The following is a 17,327-nucleotide window of genomic DNA, read 5'->3' as shown; positions in this document are numbered from 1 at the left end:
TATTTTTGGTCCCAACCAAAGTGCCCCTTTTTCCTTTTTTCGGGAGCTGGTTCAACCCCACATTAAAAATGACCTTGTGTCACATTTTGCTTTGGTGGGAAAGCGAATAAATACTAATAGAAAAGAGGGTTTTTAATATGAATATCAATACACACAAAAGAAAAACGAATTTATAGGAGTATAGATGTAGATAGATTAATTCTCTTTGTTCTCATGGAAATTGTTGAAATGTCAGCTTAAATGCTATTTAGGTCCAAAATTTTGCAATGAATAATATTGAATTGAATTTTTTTTCAATCACACTCTGCAGATGAGTCTATTTTCTGATATGTACCTAATGTAACCCTTGCCGAAATTCATACTAGTTAATATAATCTCTACTTACTAGCATAAGGTCCCAATTTATAACATCGAAACAGAGTAAAGAAATAAAATTTTAGCCACAACTTTTGATATATTCTTCGACTAAACATATGAGTTATTCCCCTTGCTGATTATGACTTTTCACAAATGTTTCTAGACAGAACTACATAATGATTTAAATAAACTGTAGCGGAATATATTATAATGCCAATAACATGGCACAACAACAGCAACTGGAAAAGTTGATATGTTAATTTAAATGCTATTCAAATGTTAATTTAAATGCTATTCAAATGTTAATTTAAATGCTATTCAAATGTTAATTTAAATGCTATTTAAATGTTAATTTAAATGCTATTTAAATGTTAATTTAAATGCTATTCAAATGTTAATTTAAATGCTATTTAAATGTTAATTTAAATGCTATTCAAATGTTAATTTAAATGCTATTCAAATGTTAATTTAAATGCTATTCAAATGTTAATTTAAATGCTATTCAAATGTTAATTTAAATGCTATTTAAATGTTAATTTAAATGCTATTTAAATGTTAATTTAAATGCTATTCAAATGTTAATTTAAATGCTATTTAAATGTTAATTTAAATGCTATTCAAATGTTAATTTAAATGCTATTCAAATGTTAATTTAAATGCTATTTAAATGTTAATTTAAATAGCATTTAAATGTTAATTTAAATGCTATTCAAATGTTAATTTAAATGCTATTCAAATGTTAATTTAAATGCTATTCAAATGTTAATTTAAATGCTATTCAAATGTTAATTTAAATGCTATTCAAATGTTAATTTAAATGCTATTCAAATGTTAATTTAAATGCTATTCAAATGTTAATTTAAATGCTATTTAAATGTTAATTTAAATGCTATTTAAATGTTAATTTAAATGCTATTCAAATGTTAATTTAAATGCTATTTAAATGTTAATTTAAATGCTATTCAAATGTTAATTTAAATGCTATTTAAATGTTAATTTAAATGCTATTTAAATGTTAATTTAAATGCTATTTAAATGTTAATTTAAATGCTATTCAAATGTTAATTTAAATGCTATTCAAATGTTAATTTAAATGCTATTTAAATGTTAATTTAAATGCTATTCAAATGTAAATTAAATGCTATTCAAATGTAAATTAAATGCTATTCAAATGTTAATTTAAATGCTATTTAAATGTTAATTTAAATGCTATTTAAATGTTAATTTAAATGCTATTTAAATGTTAATTTAAATGCTATTCAAATGTTAATTTAAATGCTATTCAAATGTTAATTTAAATGCTATTTAAATGTTAATTTAAATGCTATTCAAATGTTAATTTAAATGCTATTCAAATGTTAATTTAAATGCTATTCAAATGTTAATTTAAATGCTATTCAAATGTTAATTTAAATGCTATTTAAATGTTAATTTAAATGCTATTCAAATGTTAATTTAAATGCTATTCAAATGTTAATTTAAATGCTATTTAAATGTTAATTTAAATGCTATTTAAATGTTAATTTAAATGCTATTTAAATGTTAATTTAAATGCTATTCAAATGTTAATTTAAATGCTATTCAAATGTTAATTTAAATGCTATTCAAATGTTAATTTAAATGCTATTCAAATGTTAATTTAAATGCTATTTAAATGTTAATTTAAATCCTATTTAAATGTTAATTTAAATGCTATTCAAATGTTAATTTAAATGCTATTTAAATGTTAATTTAAATGCTATTCAAATGTTAATTTAAATGCTATTTAAATGTTAATTTAAATGCTATTTAAATGTTAATTTAAATGCTATTTAAATGTTAATTTAAATGCTATTTAAATGTTAATTTAAATGCTATTCAGATGTTAATTTAAATGCTATTTAAATGTTAATTTAAATGCTATTTAAATGTTAATTTAAATGCTATTCAAATGTTAATTTAAATGCTATTCAAATGTTAATTTAAATGCTATTCAAATGTTAATTTAAATGCTATTCAAATGTTAATTTAAATGCTATTCAAATGTTAATTTAAATGCTATTTAAATGTTAATTTAAATGCTATTCAAATGTTAATTTAAATGCTATTCAAATGTTAATTTAAATGCTATTTAAATGTTAATTTAAATGCTATTTAAATGTTAATTTAAATGCTATTTAAATGTTAATTTAAATGCTATTCAAATGTTAATTTAAATGCTATTTAAATGTTAATTTAAATGCTATTTAAATGTTAATTTAAATGCTATTTATATGTTAATTTAAATGCTATTTAAATGTTAATTTAAATGCTATTTAAATGTTAATTTAAATGCTATTCAAATGTTAATTTAAATGCTATTCAAATGTTAATTTAAATGCTATTCAAATGTTAATTTAAATGCTATTCAAATGTTAATTTAAATGCTATTTAAATGTTAATTTAAATGCTATTTAAATGTTAATTTAAATGCTATTCAAATGTTAATTTAAATGCTATTTAAATGTTAATTTAAATGCTATTCAAATGTTAATTTAAATGCTATTTAAATGTTAATTTAAATGCTATTTAAATGTTAATTTAAATGCTATTCAAATGTTAATTTAAATGCTATTCAAATGTTAATTTAAATGCTATTTAAATGTTAATTTAAATGCTATTCAAATGTAAATTAAATGCTATTCAAATGTAAATTAAATGCTATTCAAATGTTAATTTAAATGCTATTTAAATGTTAATTTAAATGCTATTTAAATGTTAATTTAAATGCTATTTAAATGTTAATTTAAATGCTATTCAAATGTTAATTTAAATGCTATTCAAATGTTAATTTAAATGCTATTTAAATGTTAATTTAAATGCTATTCAAATGTTAATTTAAATGCTATTCAAATGTTAATTTAAATGCTATTCAAATGTTAATTTAAATGCTATTCAAATGTTAATTTAAATGCTATTTAAATGTTAATTTAAATGCTATTCAAATGTTAATTTAAATGCTATTCAAAGGTTAATTTAAATGCTATTTAAATGTTAATTTAAATGCTATTTAAATGTTAATTTAAATGCTATTTAAATGTTAATTTAAATGCTATTCAAATGTTAATTTAAATGCTATTCAAATGTTAATTTAAATGCTATTCAAATGTTAATTTAAATGCTATTCAAATGTTAATTTAAATGCTATTTAAATGTTAATTTAAATCCTATTTAAATGTTAATTTAAATGCTATTCAAATGTTAATTTAAATGCTATTTAAATGTTAATTTAAATGCTATTCAAATGTTAATTTAAATGCTATTTAAATGTTAATTTAAATGCTATTTAAATGTTAATTTAAATGCTATTTAAATGTTAATTTAAATGCTATTTAAATGTTAATTTAAATGCTATTCAGATGTTAATTTAAATGCTATTTAAATGTTAATTTAAATGCTATTTAAATGTTAATTTAAATGCTATTCAAATGTTAATTTAAATGCTATTCAAATGTTAATTTAAATGCTATTCAAATGTTAATTTAAATGCTATTCAAATGTTAATTTAAATGCTATTCAAATGTTAATTTAAATGCTATTTAAATGTTAATTTAAATGCTATTCAAATGTTAATTTAAATGCTATTCAAATGTTAATTTAAATGCTATTTAAATGTTAATTTAAATGCTATTTAAATGTTAATTTAAATGCTATTTAAATGTTAATTTAAATGCTATTCAAATGTTAATTTAAATGCTATTTAAATGTTAATTTAAATGCTATTTAAATGTTAATTTAAATGCTATTTATATGTTAATTTAAATGCTATTTAAATGTTAATTTAAATGCTATTTAAATGTTAATTTAAATGCTATTCAAATGTTAATTTAAATGCTATTCAAATGTTAATTTAAATGCTATTTAAATGTTAATTTAAATGCTATTTAAATGTTAATTTAAATGCTATTTAAATGTTAATTTAAATGCTATTTAAATGTTAATTTAAATGCTATTCAAATGTTAATTTAAATGCTATTCAAATGTTAATTTAAATGCTATTTAAATGTTAATTTAAATGCTATTTAAATGTTAATTTAAATGCTATTTAAATGTTAATTTAAATGCTATTTAAATGTTAATTTAAATGCTATTTAAATGTTAATTTAAATGCTATTCAAATGTTAATTTAAATGCTATTCAAATGTTAATTTAAATACTATTCAAATGTTAATTTAAATGCTATTTAAATGTTAATTTAAATGCTATTTAAATGTTAATTTAAATGCTATTCAAATGTTAATTTAAATGCTATTCAAATGTTAATTTAAATTCTATTCAAATGTTAATTTAAATGCTATTCAAATGTTAATTTAAATGCTATTCATATGTTAATTTAAATGCTATTCAAATGTTAATTTAAATGCTATTCAAATGTTAATTTAAATGCTATTTAAATGTTAATTTAAATGCTATTTAAATGTTAATTTAAATGCTATTTAAATGTTAATTTAAATGCTATTCAAATGTTAATTTAAATGCTATTCAAATGTTAATTTAAATGCTATTTAAATGTTAATTTAAATGCTATTTAAATGTGAATTTAAATGCTATTCAAATGTTAATTTAAATGCTATTCAAATGTTAATTTAAATGCTATTTAAATGTTAATTTAAATGCTATTCAAATGTTAATTTAAATGCTATTTAAATGTTAATTTAAATGCTATTCAAATGTTAATTTAAATGCTATTCAAATGTTAATTTAAATGCTATTCAAATGTTAATTTAAATGCTATTCAAATGTTAATTTAAATGCTATTTAAATGTTAATTTAAATGCTATTTAAATGTTAATTTAAATGCTATTCAAATGTTAATTTAAATGCTATTCAAATGTTAATTTAAATGCTATTCAAATGTTAATTTAAATGCTATTTAAATGTTAATTTAAATGCTATTCAAATGTTAATTTAAATGCTATTCAAATGTTAATTTAAATGCTATTTAAATGTTAATTTAAATGCTATTCAAATGTTAATTTAAATGCTATTCAAATGTTAATTTAAATGCTATTTAAATGCAAAATTTTGCAACGATTAATATTGAATTTAAAAAAAAATTATTATTCAATTTTCACCCCAAACAAGGCACAGTGCCACTTTGAAGTAGGGGTCTACTATAGGGGACATAAGTTGCAGGAGTATTATGAAGGGAGATGAGTAGCAAGATGTCTGTTCACATTACACTTGAACTTCTGCAGGTCAGTACAGTTGGGGAAGCAGGAACCCGGAAGGGAATTCCAAAGTCTAGCAGTTCTGAGGAAGAAACTACTGGAGTAGAAAGCTTTCTTATATCTAGCGATCTGTACTGTGTAGGGGGGTGGGATTTAGCTGTTTGTCGGGTTTGTTAGGGGTATTCACGTTCAGGGGGTATAAATGCTTGCAGTTCGTCGGAGCATTCACCATTAAAATACTTGTAGAACAGGCAGAAGAATGCAACATTTCGTCGATGGGACAGAGGCTGAAGCCTAGATGACAGTTCAGGACCTATCAGGTTGGCGACTCTCTTTTGAACCCTGTCCAGGAGCGAGAGACAAGCAGCAGATGCACCAGCCCAAATGTGACAACAGTACTCCATAGATGGGCGAATGGTGGCCTTATAGAGGTACAGGATACTTTCAGGCGTAAGTAGCTTTCTAGCACGGTAGAGAGAGCCCACCTTCTTCGTAGCAGCCTTGGCAATGCTCTCAATGTATATATTCCTGTTCATGTTCCCGGTAAACGTTAGGCCGAGGAATTTAAAGGAAGTAATTAATTTTTTTTTTTTTTCAATCACACACTGCATGTGAGTCTATTTTTTTTACATGTACCTAATGTAACCCTCAGGAAAATTCATACTAGTTTACATAATCTCTATTTATTGGCATAGGGTCTCAATATATAATAGGTGTGAAGATGCCTGCACTTGAAAATCTATTTTTAAGCTTGCCTCAACAAATCTAATAATTCAATGACTCATACTTTATCAACATAAAAAAATATTGTCTTTCTGCAATTTTAGAAATAAAAAAAGGACATCCTATTTTTTCTATCAATATATTTTTTACCTATATGTTTCTTTGTCTTTTTTTTTTTTAACTCCTATGATGTTTTAATAGGCTTTGTTCGAACTACTATCATATAAAATAAACGAACGATATTCCTTCCTTGTTCCATTGTGTTTGTTCACTGATGCAAAAATTTTTTTTTATATACAACTGTGTTTCTAGAACTGAAAATTGGCAACAGTTGTTGATAGGTCGTTTTTTTTTTTTTTTTTTTTTTTTTTTTTTTTACTCGTGATCACCCCTTACAAAGCATATCGCCACTTGGACGTAAGGGGCTACTATTTGGGGGCCATGTCTAGGAAAAATTAACAAGATATTTGGGGTTTGTATTACTGTACACATAGATTCGAAAAAGTTGTCAAAAAACAAATATATAACAAATAAATGTTATCAAAGGCAAGATAAGTTACTTTTCTACCAAACTGGATATAATTTTCGTGTTTTTATTCAATTTAACCTGTTTATTCAGCTCGAAAAGCATACAGTGTTTACCGATGTATTGGAAAATTCAAGATGGCGGCCGATTCTCTCTTTAACACGGTAAGTTCAGGAAAAGGTGTTATAAATAATAAACTAGACAAAATACTATTAAAAACCACCGAATATATGTCAAGTTATGTCACGGTAACATATATTGAGCGAATTTCTAACAGTATTTTGTCTAGTTTATTATTTATTACACCTTTTTCCAAACTTTAACACGGTAAGTTTGGAAAAAGGTGTAATAAATAATAAACTAGACAAAATACTGTTAGAAATTCGATATTAGACTTTAAGGTAAACATTGAGATTCGCGTCGGGGATAAATTGTGATAAAAAAATGTTTGTAGGAGATAAAAAGTTACTTTTTTAAAAATTATGACATGATGAACCCGATGAATCATTTGGAGTTAAAATTCATTTAGTATTATGCATAGAATCTGAAGAAAAACGCTTGTGAGTAATTATGCTAGTATAATCAACGCATTTCCAAGATGGCGGCATGATTGAACGGAAGTAGATTATTAGCTAAAATACGGAATGAGTTGTACGTTAGCTGAAACAAAGTAAACACTTTTACTGACTTATAAAAATAATCTAACATTAAAGTATTTGAAAAAATAGATTTTTTTTTTTTTTACTCATGTTCACCCCTTACAAAGCATATTGCCACTTGGATGTAAGCGGCTACTATTTGGGGCCATGTCTAGGAAAGATTAACAAGATATTTGTTTATGTTACATCTAAACTTCTGCATATCAGTACAGCCAGGGAAGCAGGCAGCAGGAAGGGAATTCCAGAGTCTAGCTGTTCGAGGGAAGAAACTATTAGAATAGAAAGCTTTTTGGCATTTAAGGATATCAACAGTGAAGGGGTGAGATCTTATTGCTAAGCGAGGATATGTACATCGAGGGGGTACAAGTGAAACGAGTTCATCAGAACACATTCCATTAAAATATTTGTAAAAAAGGCACAGTTAAAGCTAAACTACAAGTTCACTGAACATACTGTTGAAATCATTTTTTTTATGGAAATTGCTCCAGACAAAGCATGAAGCCATTTGATGTAAAAAAAAAAAAATACTACTTTAAGGTAAAAAAAAAGAAAACAGCAGTACAAATGGTCGCCATACAAACTCGTTTTGATAGTTAAAAGAATTTCAAAGTCTTAAATAAAGAAAAAATCTAAAAAAACAAAAAAGGAAACTAAATATTGGCTTTTACAAAAGCGTGAACGATGTAGAATTGACTTTCATCCCAGATGTACAAATAGGAAAATTATATCAAATCTGTTGTAAGGTTACTGAAAAAGTTGTTGGATCATTCTATCGCTCCAGAAACGACCCAATTTCTGACACCATCCACTATCTATATAAAATCAGATACTTTCTAAGATAGAGTACTTTTTTTCTATGGAAATCTGCCCGGACAATGCATGAGGCCACTTACTTCTTTAAAGTCAATAACGTGCTAATGATAAGTTTTAGATGGAACAGATTCTGATCCAGAAAGCAGCAATTTTTCTCTCTTTGTCAGAAACATGGAATGTGAGGACTAAAGGACAAAATAAGGGAAGTGATAATTACGAGGCTGCTGAAAGTCAACCCAGGGTCCACTTTCTACTCTCCTTAAAATTTTAGTGCTGCCACATCAGAACACCCTTTTTTGCTTAGAACGTACAAAATCGATCTAGAGGAAGAGTGATGATTTCTTTTGTTCTCCTAAACCTCTTTTCTCACAGAAAAGACGCTGCTCGTCCTCCTCTCTATTGTTATTTCCATGGAAAGTACTCGACTAAGCACTAATCTCAAATTCCTCTCTGTAAAATATTCAAAGCAAGAACTCGTCTTTTTACCACAATGGAAAAGAACTTTCCTTTTTTTTTCCAAGTTTATGCGTCTCCCTCCCATAAGTCTGACCCTTAATCACAAAAGCTCCTTACATCTCAGTGGAAGACTGAGAAAAAAATTTTCACATATTTTGTGATATAAATTGAAATATATATATAAACGATACTGCCAAGTCTGCTGCAAAGAAGATAAACTTCTACCAAGCTATCCTTGAACACATGATCATTTCTTATTAACACCTGCTTCTAACCCTAGCCCTAACCCTAACCCTAACCCTAACCTCTGAATCCCTTGCAGGCGTTTCAAGGCCAATCCCAATATGGCTGTTTACATTTTCGAAACTTGGTCAGTTGAAGAATGTTGAATTCCAAATCTTCTGTGCATTTCTTCCAATATTATGATTTCTGATGTTTTGAAGACTTGTCAACAATCGTTGCATGTGTGCACCCAGCTCAATATGTGTGTGCAACTAGCAATAATCCCGGCGTTGCTCAGAATAATATGCAACACATGCTGGGTGCACTGGGTCAATCACTGTTCACTGTCAGGCTGTCCATGTACTAATGTGACCCTCGCCAAAATTCATACTAGTTAACATAATCTTTATCTATCAGTGTTGGGTCTAAATATATAACGGTAATCAAAAATGTAATGGTTGATTGGATAAAATATTAAAAAAAAACGACAAATTCAATTTAAAGGAAACACATACCAATAATTGACATAAATCTTAAATTTATATATATAAAAGCGAAAATGTTTGTGTGTGTGTGTCTCGCAAAAACTTTCGACACGGGCCACGGATTTTTGCCAGATAGGTATCATTTTAAAGCTCCAACCTTCGCCCAACAAATATCGAAAAATTGCCTCAAAACATGAATTCCTTCACCCTAAACTGGTCCCTTTTCTACAAGGAGGGTGCCGAAAAAATCGTTCCTTCATTTTCTCTGCTCCTGCTACGACGACAATGACGTCATGTTTGACCTGCAGTGTTTTTAAAAGTTTAATTTTATCTTTTATTAAGTGTATGTCTCTTTGGCGTAGGGGTAACGTGTTCGGCATTTTTTTCCGCCTTAACCTCGATGCTTCGGGTTCGAGCCTGTCTTTCTACCTAAACTTTTTTTTCTCTTTTACACTTTTTTTTTCCTTTTTTTTTTTTTTAACGTTTGTTCGCTGTTTTGCTTTGTTTTGGTTTTTCCAATTTTTCTTAACATCGTGATGTTTTTATAATATTAAAACAGGGTCACCCTCTCCTATATACACACCCCCAAACACCCGGGCAACGCTGGGTACCCCTGCTAGTTTATTATATAAAGGGCAGGTGTTTGTTTGAATGTCTAGCTAAAACTTGAAAAATTACACCCACCCACCCCTCAAGTGTTGGGAAGTAAAAGAAAAAAGAAGAAAAAAATATATAACAAAAGAAATAGGAAATAGATTTTTTCAGTAGACAATGGATTATAATTTGTTCCTTAACACAGACAAAAGGGAGCTAAGACGTGGTTCTAATTAAAGTGTAGCAATGACTATAACAAAAGGATCGAACAATGGATGTAGATCTATTTAGATTTGGTTTGTGGACACTTTAAGATTGACAATGACTTTTACAAGAGCTGGGAAGTGGTTTGCAATATTTTTACAACAGTGTTCGATTGATAACATGATGATTGGGAGCGTTTTTTGCAACATTCAACAACAGCCAGAGTAGAAAGTCGAGTGCAACACTTGATAGAAGTTGAGAGTTGGGTACAGTTGAAGACAGATCATGGTTTGGATCAGATCGAGAGAGTTTGAATAGACGAAAATGAATTGATCAACTGATTCACAAACCTCGAATCTAGATATGAAACTTAGCATTTAGCGTGTTGGAGGATTTTCAACTGTGTAACTGGCCTGCTAACCAATGACATTAACGATGTTGGGTTACAAGACTCAAAGTTCAGAACTGTTGGCAGGTACACCAGTTGTTTGAGATGAACTGATCAACCGACTGACAAACTCTTGAAAGTAGATGTACATGTGAAATTTAGTATTTAGAGGGTCACTCACGCACGCACGCGTATACACACACACACACACACACACACACACACACACACACGCACACACACAATTCTATGCAGAAACAGAAAAACACCGTGTCTCCCTGATAGAAACTGTAAAAACTTTCACAAAGGACGTCTGCATGGAGTTTGGGTTTGACAAATGCGCAAAATGCACAAGAAAAAAAGGAAAAGAGGCAAAATCTGAAATCTTCAGTTTAATGATGGCTTTATTGAAGACCTAAGAGACGGTGCCATGGGCAAAAACTTTGGTCTAGAAGAATATGTAACCTTGGAGTATGAAAAAAAAAACGATTCTTAAGTTTGAATGAAATCCCCAAAACAAAATTACTGCCATAAACCAATTTGCAACCCCTGTCATCTCATATGGTTTTTGTTAACCCAGTTGTGTCCCTTGAACACTCTCTTGGTATTATTGATTGGCTTCAATGCAATATCAATAAGCTAGATACAAAGATCAGGAAACACCTAATCTTACATAAAAATCGAAACCAATGTATGGTCAGGATATCACTAAAAGAAGGAGATCTTGGCCTCACTGAAATAAACCATGTGTATTGAGCCACTATAGAAAGTAGGGCTAGAACAACAGCATATTTTTTTTATTGTTTTGACTCCCGAGTGTGCATCCGTTAATATCTTATATGCTTTTATATAGAGTGATGTTGTTCTCGGTTGATTAACTTTTTCTTACTGTGTTAGATATATAATCGAAAGTCAAAACAATGAAAAGAATATGCTGTTGTCATAGCCCTAATAGTAAGCATGGGGCAGTACATCAAAAGCTCAAGAAACATGACAATGGAAATGGTGAAGGACCGCCATGAACATCTACCCCAACAAACCTCCAAGATTGCTGAAAACTTTGGGGGTGTCATATTGGAAAATACTGCTGCGGTATATGATGAACCAGCAACACAGATTACAAGAAAGAAAAGGAAGAAATCGAGATAGGCACAAGAACACAAGGATGGGAACAACATAAAAAGCAGGAAAGTTCCTGGAGGAGCTTAACCAGGAGTATATAGTCCGGGATGCTTCACTCCAATGGCTCAAGAGTGGGAAACTTCCATTTGACGAGGAAAGACTCATTGTAGCCAGTCAAGATCAGGGCTTACTCATAAATGAATTTAAAAAAATGAGTGACCTACAAGCAAATGACTAGTACAGGTTTTGCCACTCAGCGATTGAGAGGCCAAATCACCTAATATCTGGATGTCCAATCTTATTGGCAGATGGTCTTTACACTGTACGTCACAACAAAGTATGTAAATACATCCATTGGAAGATCTGTGGAGAGATGCAACTTGACAGATGGTCGAACATCTAGGAACATGAACCACCACCGATAACATCAAATGGAAGAGTGACTGTGTTCTATGACAAAGACATACAGGTGGTCAGATACATAAAATACACAGCCATCAAGCCAGACATAGTAATATGGAACAAGTCCGAAAGAACTGTGCTTATTATCGATGCTACAGTTCCAAATAACTATGGCCTTATTAGAGCTGAATGGGAAAATATAACAAATATCAGAACCTTAAAAGTGATCTAAAAACGACATGGTTCTGAAAGAAATAAACATTATGCCGATAGAAATAACTGGCTTAATAAAAAAAAATCTTCAGAAATACTTAGAAGCAATCCCTGAAAGACCAAACTGTCATGAAATACAGATAGCAGCCATAAAAGGAACATCGTCTATTCTTAAAAAAATAAATTTCAATCATAACGGAATCAGGTGTTAGTTCCAGGAGGAGTTAGCTCCCTTAATCTCTTAAAAATAACAAAAGTAAAATAATAATAGTAATTGTCTGTATTTTTTGAGATGAGGTGTTTTCATTGATTGAGATTGTCGGACTGACTTCCCCATCTTGGTTGTTATCGTCCCAACGTTTCAGCCGTTTTGCCCTCCGGCCTTCATCAGGTGTTTTGTATTGAACTGGGGAACCGTTTGTTAGGAGTCTCGAACTCAACCCTTCATTATTATTATGGGGGTACCATGTTCGGACTCCAGCTAGGCTCTGGGACATAGTTGCTGATTCTCTGTTTTGAATGTTACTTTTTACTGCCGTCGTTCAGGATTGAACTCAGCCGCTTTGGGTAACTGTAAAATTTGATACAATGTCTAGGACCACTTGGCCATATGTCACTAGGACTACAGTAAAATAATAAAACCAAAAAACACAGATTGTATTGGAGTTTATTTATTTATTTTTGTCTCCCTGTGTTTTATTCTATTTTTATAGTTATGAACCCATGCACTCTGCTCAACAGCTCCCAGTGTGAAAGACTACAACAGCCAAACGAGTTAAGACAATCGAGAACAAATCCATGACACACAACCTTGGGGGTCGGTAAACTGTCAAGTGGGGGATGCGGGATCTAACAGAACAAATACCCACAAAACATTTTTTTAAATTGATGTAACCCCGTATGTATGTTACATAGAAAAAGGGCTGTCCTTTTGGCATGTAAATAAGAAGAATATTAGAAAAGTGAAAATGAGATTAGGATAAGCCTAGAATCGAACCTTATAAGCAAGGTTAAGAAATGGAATGTTAGAAATTAAGTCTATTGTTAATTCTTTTAGAAATCTGAATATTAAATATGTCAGTAAAAGAATGGACAATGCAAATTAAATTATATTGTTTAAAAATAGGTTAGATTAGAATTGAGGATTCTTTTGTTTGTCAAGAGTGTGGTGGACAAACATATGTAAAGCCACGTGAAATTAGTCACGTTTGAAAACACACTTCTGACGTCATAGACAAAGGACATTTCTCCATATAGGATACAATGGGTTCGGATTTTAGTCAGAGAGTCAGTTGGCAGTCAGTTGGTCAGTTGATGAGTTGGAGTCAGAGTACCTTAGAGGCGAAGGGTAGATGATTAACCATGTAGATCCAGTTGAATTCCTGATGTCATCGACTGGCTGATCAGATGAATCAAGAAGTCATCATTATGTTGTAACTGTTGTCTTGTGTCACATCCTTCATCACGAACGAAAGGTAATTGTGTTTATGATCTTATAATGAACATTGTGTAACTCTTCGAAGATTATGTATCTCCTCTCCTCTATATTAAGAACTTGCTTCATATATCACCCAGTCCGTGTTAATACGAAGTCCCCAAGAAATATAAGAACTGTATAAATGACTCCCTCATCATCGTTATATATGTTCCCATCATCTTTTAATATGTGCCTACACAACATGTATAACATTTAAAATTAAAAAAAAAAGATTTATTATTTGGAGGTCAAGTAGCCATTTATATTATTTAATGTTATCAAGATATACACGTCCTGTTTTTAAATCTCCGAAACAGCTTCATGGTAACAAGAAGTGAAGCAGAGGAAATATGGTGAAGAAAAAGGTGATTTCACGTGAATGGATAGTCAGGTGAAAGGTAAAGTATCCAATGATGGTAAAATCCAAAAATGTAAGTCCAAGAAAGTGTATTTAATTTTCCATTCGCACAAGTAAAATCCAATTTATATATATATATATATATATATATATATATATATATATATATATATATATATCTATATATATATATATATATATATCCTTGGACCTCTACTGTTTCTGATATTCATAAATGACCTCCCTAACAAAATTGCCTCTGAGATGGGTATGTATGCTGGTGACACCGCACTCTATAACAAGCACGACAGGAAAACAAATGAACACATATCTAAAGAAATGGCAGAAACACTAGAGGATGACCTCCAATCTGTAGTGGAATGGGGACAAAAATGGATGGTCATGTTCAATGCCACCAAGACTAAACTAGTTTCATTCAATAATTACAAGAAACCTTCTCTACCACCTATAGCAATGGCCAACGACTCTTTATCTGAGAGTACATCTTTCAAACTCCTTGGTCTAACGTTCACAGGAAACATGAGTTGGAGCAATTACATTGAAGGCATTGCCAGGGCCGCTGCAAGGAAGGTGGGCTTTCTCTACTGTGCTAGAAAACTACTAACACCTGAAAGTATCTTGTACCTCTATAAGGCCACCATTCGCCCATGTATGGAGTATTGCTGCCACATCTGGGCTGGTGTATCTGCTACTAGTCTCTCGCTCCTTGACAGGGTTCAAAAGAGAGTCGCAAATCTGATAGGCCTTGAACTTGCATCTAAGCTTCAGCCTCTGTCCTATCAACGAAACGTTGCATCCCTCTGCCTGTTCTACAAGTATTTTAATGGTGAATGCTCTGACGAACTGCAAACACTTGTGCCCCCATGACGCAGACACCCTCGACAAACCCGACAGGCTGCTAAATCCCACCCCCACACTGTAGAGATCCCTAGATGTAAAAGATCTTTCTACTCCAGTAGTTTCCTCCCCAGAACCGCTAGACTTTGGAATTCCATTCCAGGTACCTGCTTCCCCAACTGTACTGACCTGCAGAAGTTCAAGTGCAACGTGAACCAACATCTTGCTGTCCAAATTCCTACATAGTACCCCAGTAGTTGTTGCCCCTGATAGTAGCTCCCTACTTCAAAGTGGCAATATACCTTGTTTGGGGTGAAAATATAAAAAAAAAAAAAAAAATGTATATATATATATATATATATATATATATATATATATATATATATATATATATATAAATATGTTGAATATGAATACTAATGGCTACACATATGCAAATATGTTTCAGTGACCACCCTGCTAGGAAAAATCACATTATTAGGCCAAGAATATCTCCACGCGGAGATATTCTTGGCCTGATGATGTGATTTTCCCTAACAGGGTGGTCACTGAAACATATTTGCATATGTGTAGCCACTAGTTTTCATATTCAACATATTCATATCGCTCTGTCTAAACATTGAGCACTCTTTGGTAGAAACATTGTGTTTTTTTTGTTTTTGTTTAAAAACTAAACAATACTACCAATAATAATAATAATAATAATAATAATAATATATATATATATATATATATATATATATATATATATATATATATATATATATATATACAGTGATGATCATATTTATTGGCACGGTAAAATAAAAGTTAAATTTTGTCTAATAAATTCTAAAAAAGGGATTAAATTAAAGAAAATAACAAAGTATATTATGTATTTTTAACTGGCCTTTCCGATGCAGCAATCGGATTTTAGAAAAAATAAATAACAAAGGAACAACAAACATAATTGCAAAAAACCCTTGTTCAAAATTATTGGCACGATTTATTTAATAATCAATTGTATAGCCTTTGGCCTTGATTACCTTCCTCAGTCGCTTTTCATAGTTTACAACCAAGTTGTTGCACTCTTCAGTAGTAATTTTAGCCCACTCTTCCTGACAATAATCCTCCAATTGAATAAGATTCTTAGGCTTCCTTTGCATTACCCTCAATTTTAATGTTCTCCATAAATTTTCAATTGGATTAAGGTATGGGCTTTGTGATGGCCACTCCAAAACATTAATATGATTGTCCTCAAGCCATTTCTTAGTCAGTTTAGCCGAATGCTTTGGGTCATTATCTTGCATGAACCACCAACGACGACCAAGTGAGAGCTCTTTAGCAGAGTCTTTCAGGTTTTCATCCAATATTTTAACATAATCTTCCTTTTTATGCTACCTGTGACCTTAACAAGTCGCCCTGGTCCAGAGGCAGCAAAGGATCCCCAAAACATCAAACTGCCTCCACCGTGCTTCACTGTGGGTATGGTGTTCTTAGGCAGGAAAGCTTCGCCAGATTTTCTGTAAATATAAGACACTTTATTATGGCCAAATAACTCTATTTTCGTTTCGTCAGTCCATAGAACACGTTTCCAGAATGCAACATCTTTATCAATATGATGTTTTGCAAAGGCTAGCCTTGCTTTCAGGTGCATAGGCTTCAATAAGGGAGTCTTTCTCGGACGACATGCTTTTAAACCAGCTCTCTTCAAAACTCTACCAACTGTATGTCGAGATACATTCACTCCAGAGGTGCTCTGTTCATCAACAATCTCCCCAACAGAGATCCTTGGGTTTTGTTTTACTTGTCGAACAATTTTCCGTTCATCTCTTGGGGAAAGAATCCTTTTTCTCCCTCTACCCTCTAAACTCATAACGTGGCCTTGCGATTTGAACTTGTTTATTATGGCTCTAACAATGGATTTGAGAAGGTTTAGCTTCTTTGAAATCTTATCATAGCCCTCCCCATTGGTATGGCATGCTACAACAAGCTTCCTGACGTCTTCGCTGTGTTCCTTAGTTTTAACCATGGCGATTGAAAATTATAATTTAGTCACTTATAATAGTTTAAATAAATCGCTATCTAAAAATTATCTGAAAAAAATTATTCACTGAATTAGCGTTAAACAAGCATAATATGGCTATAAAAAAGTTCAGAAAGCACGTAAACCGGAAATTGATTGATATTATACTGATACTAAAAGAAAAACAAAGCCGTGCCAATAATTTTGAACAAGGGTTTTTTGCAATTATGTTTGTTGTTCCTTTGTTATTTATTTTTTCTAAAATCCGATTGCTGC

The sequence above is a fragment of the Euprymna scolopes genome, chromosome 31 (assembly GCF_053919585.1).
Source record: "Euprymna scolopes isolate OS-2025 chromosome 31, ASM5391958v1, whole genome shotgun sequence".
NCBI lineage: Eukaryota > Metazoa > Mollusca > Cephalopoda > Sepiida > Sepiolidae > Euprymna > Euprymna scolopes.
Note: the sequence above shows the minus strand (reverse complement) of the source record.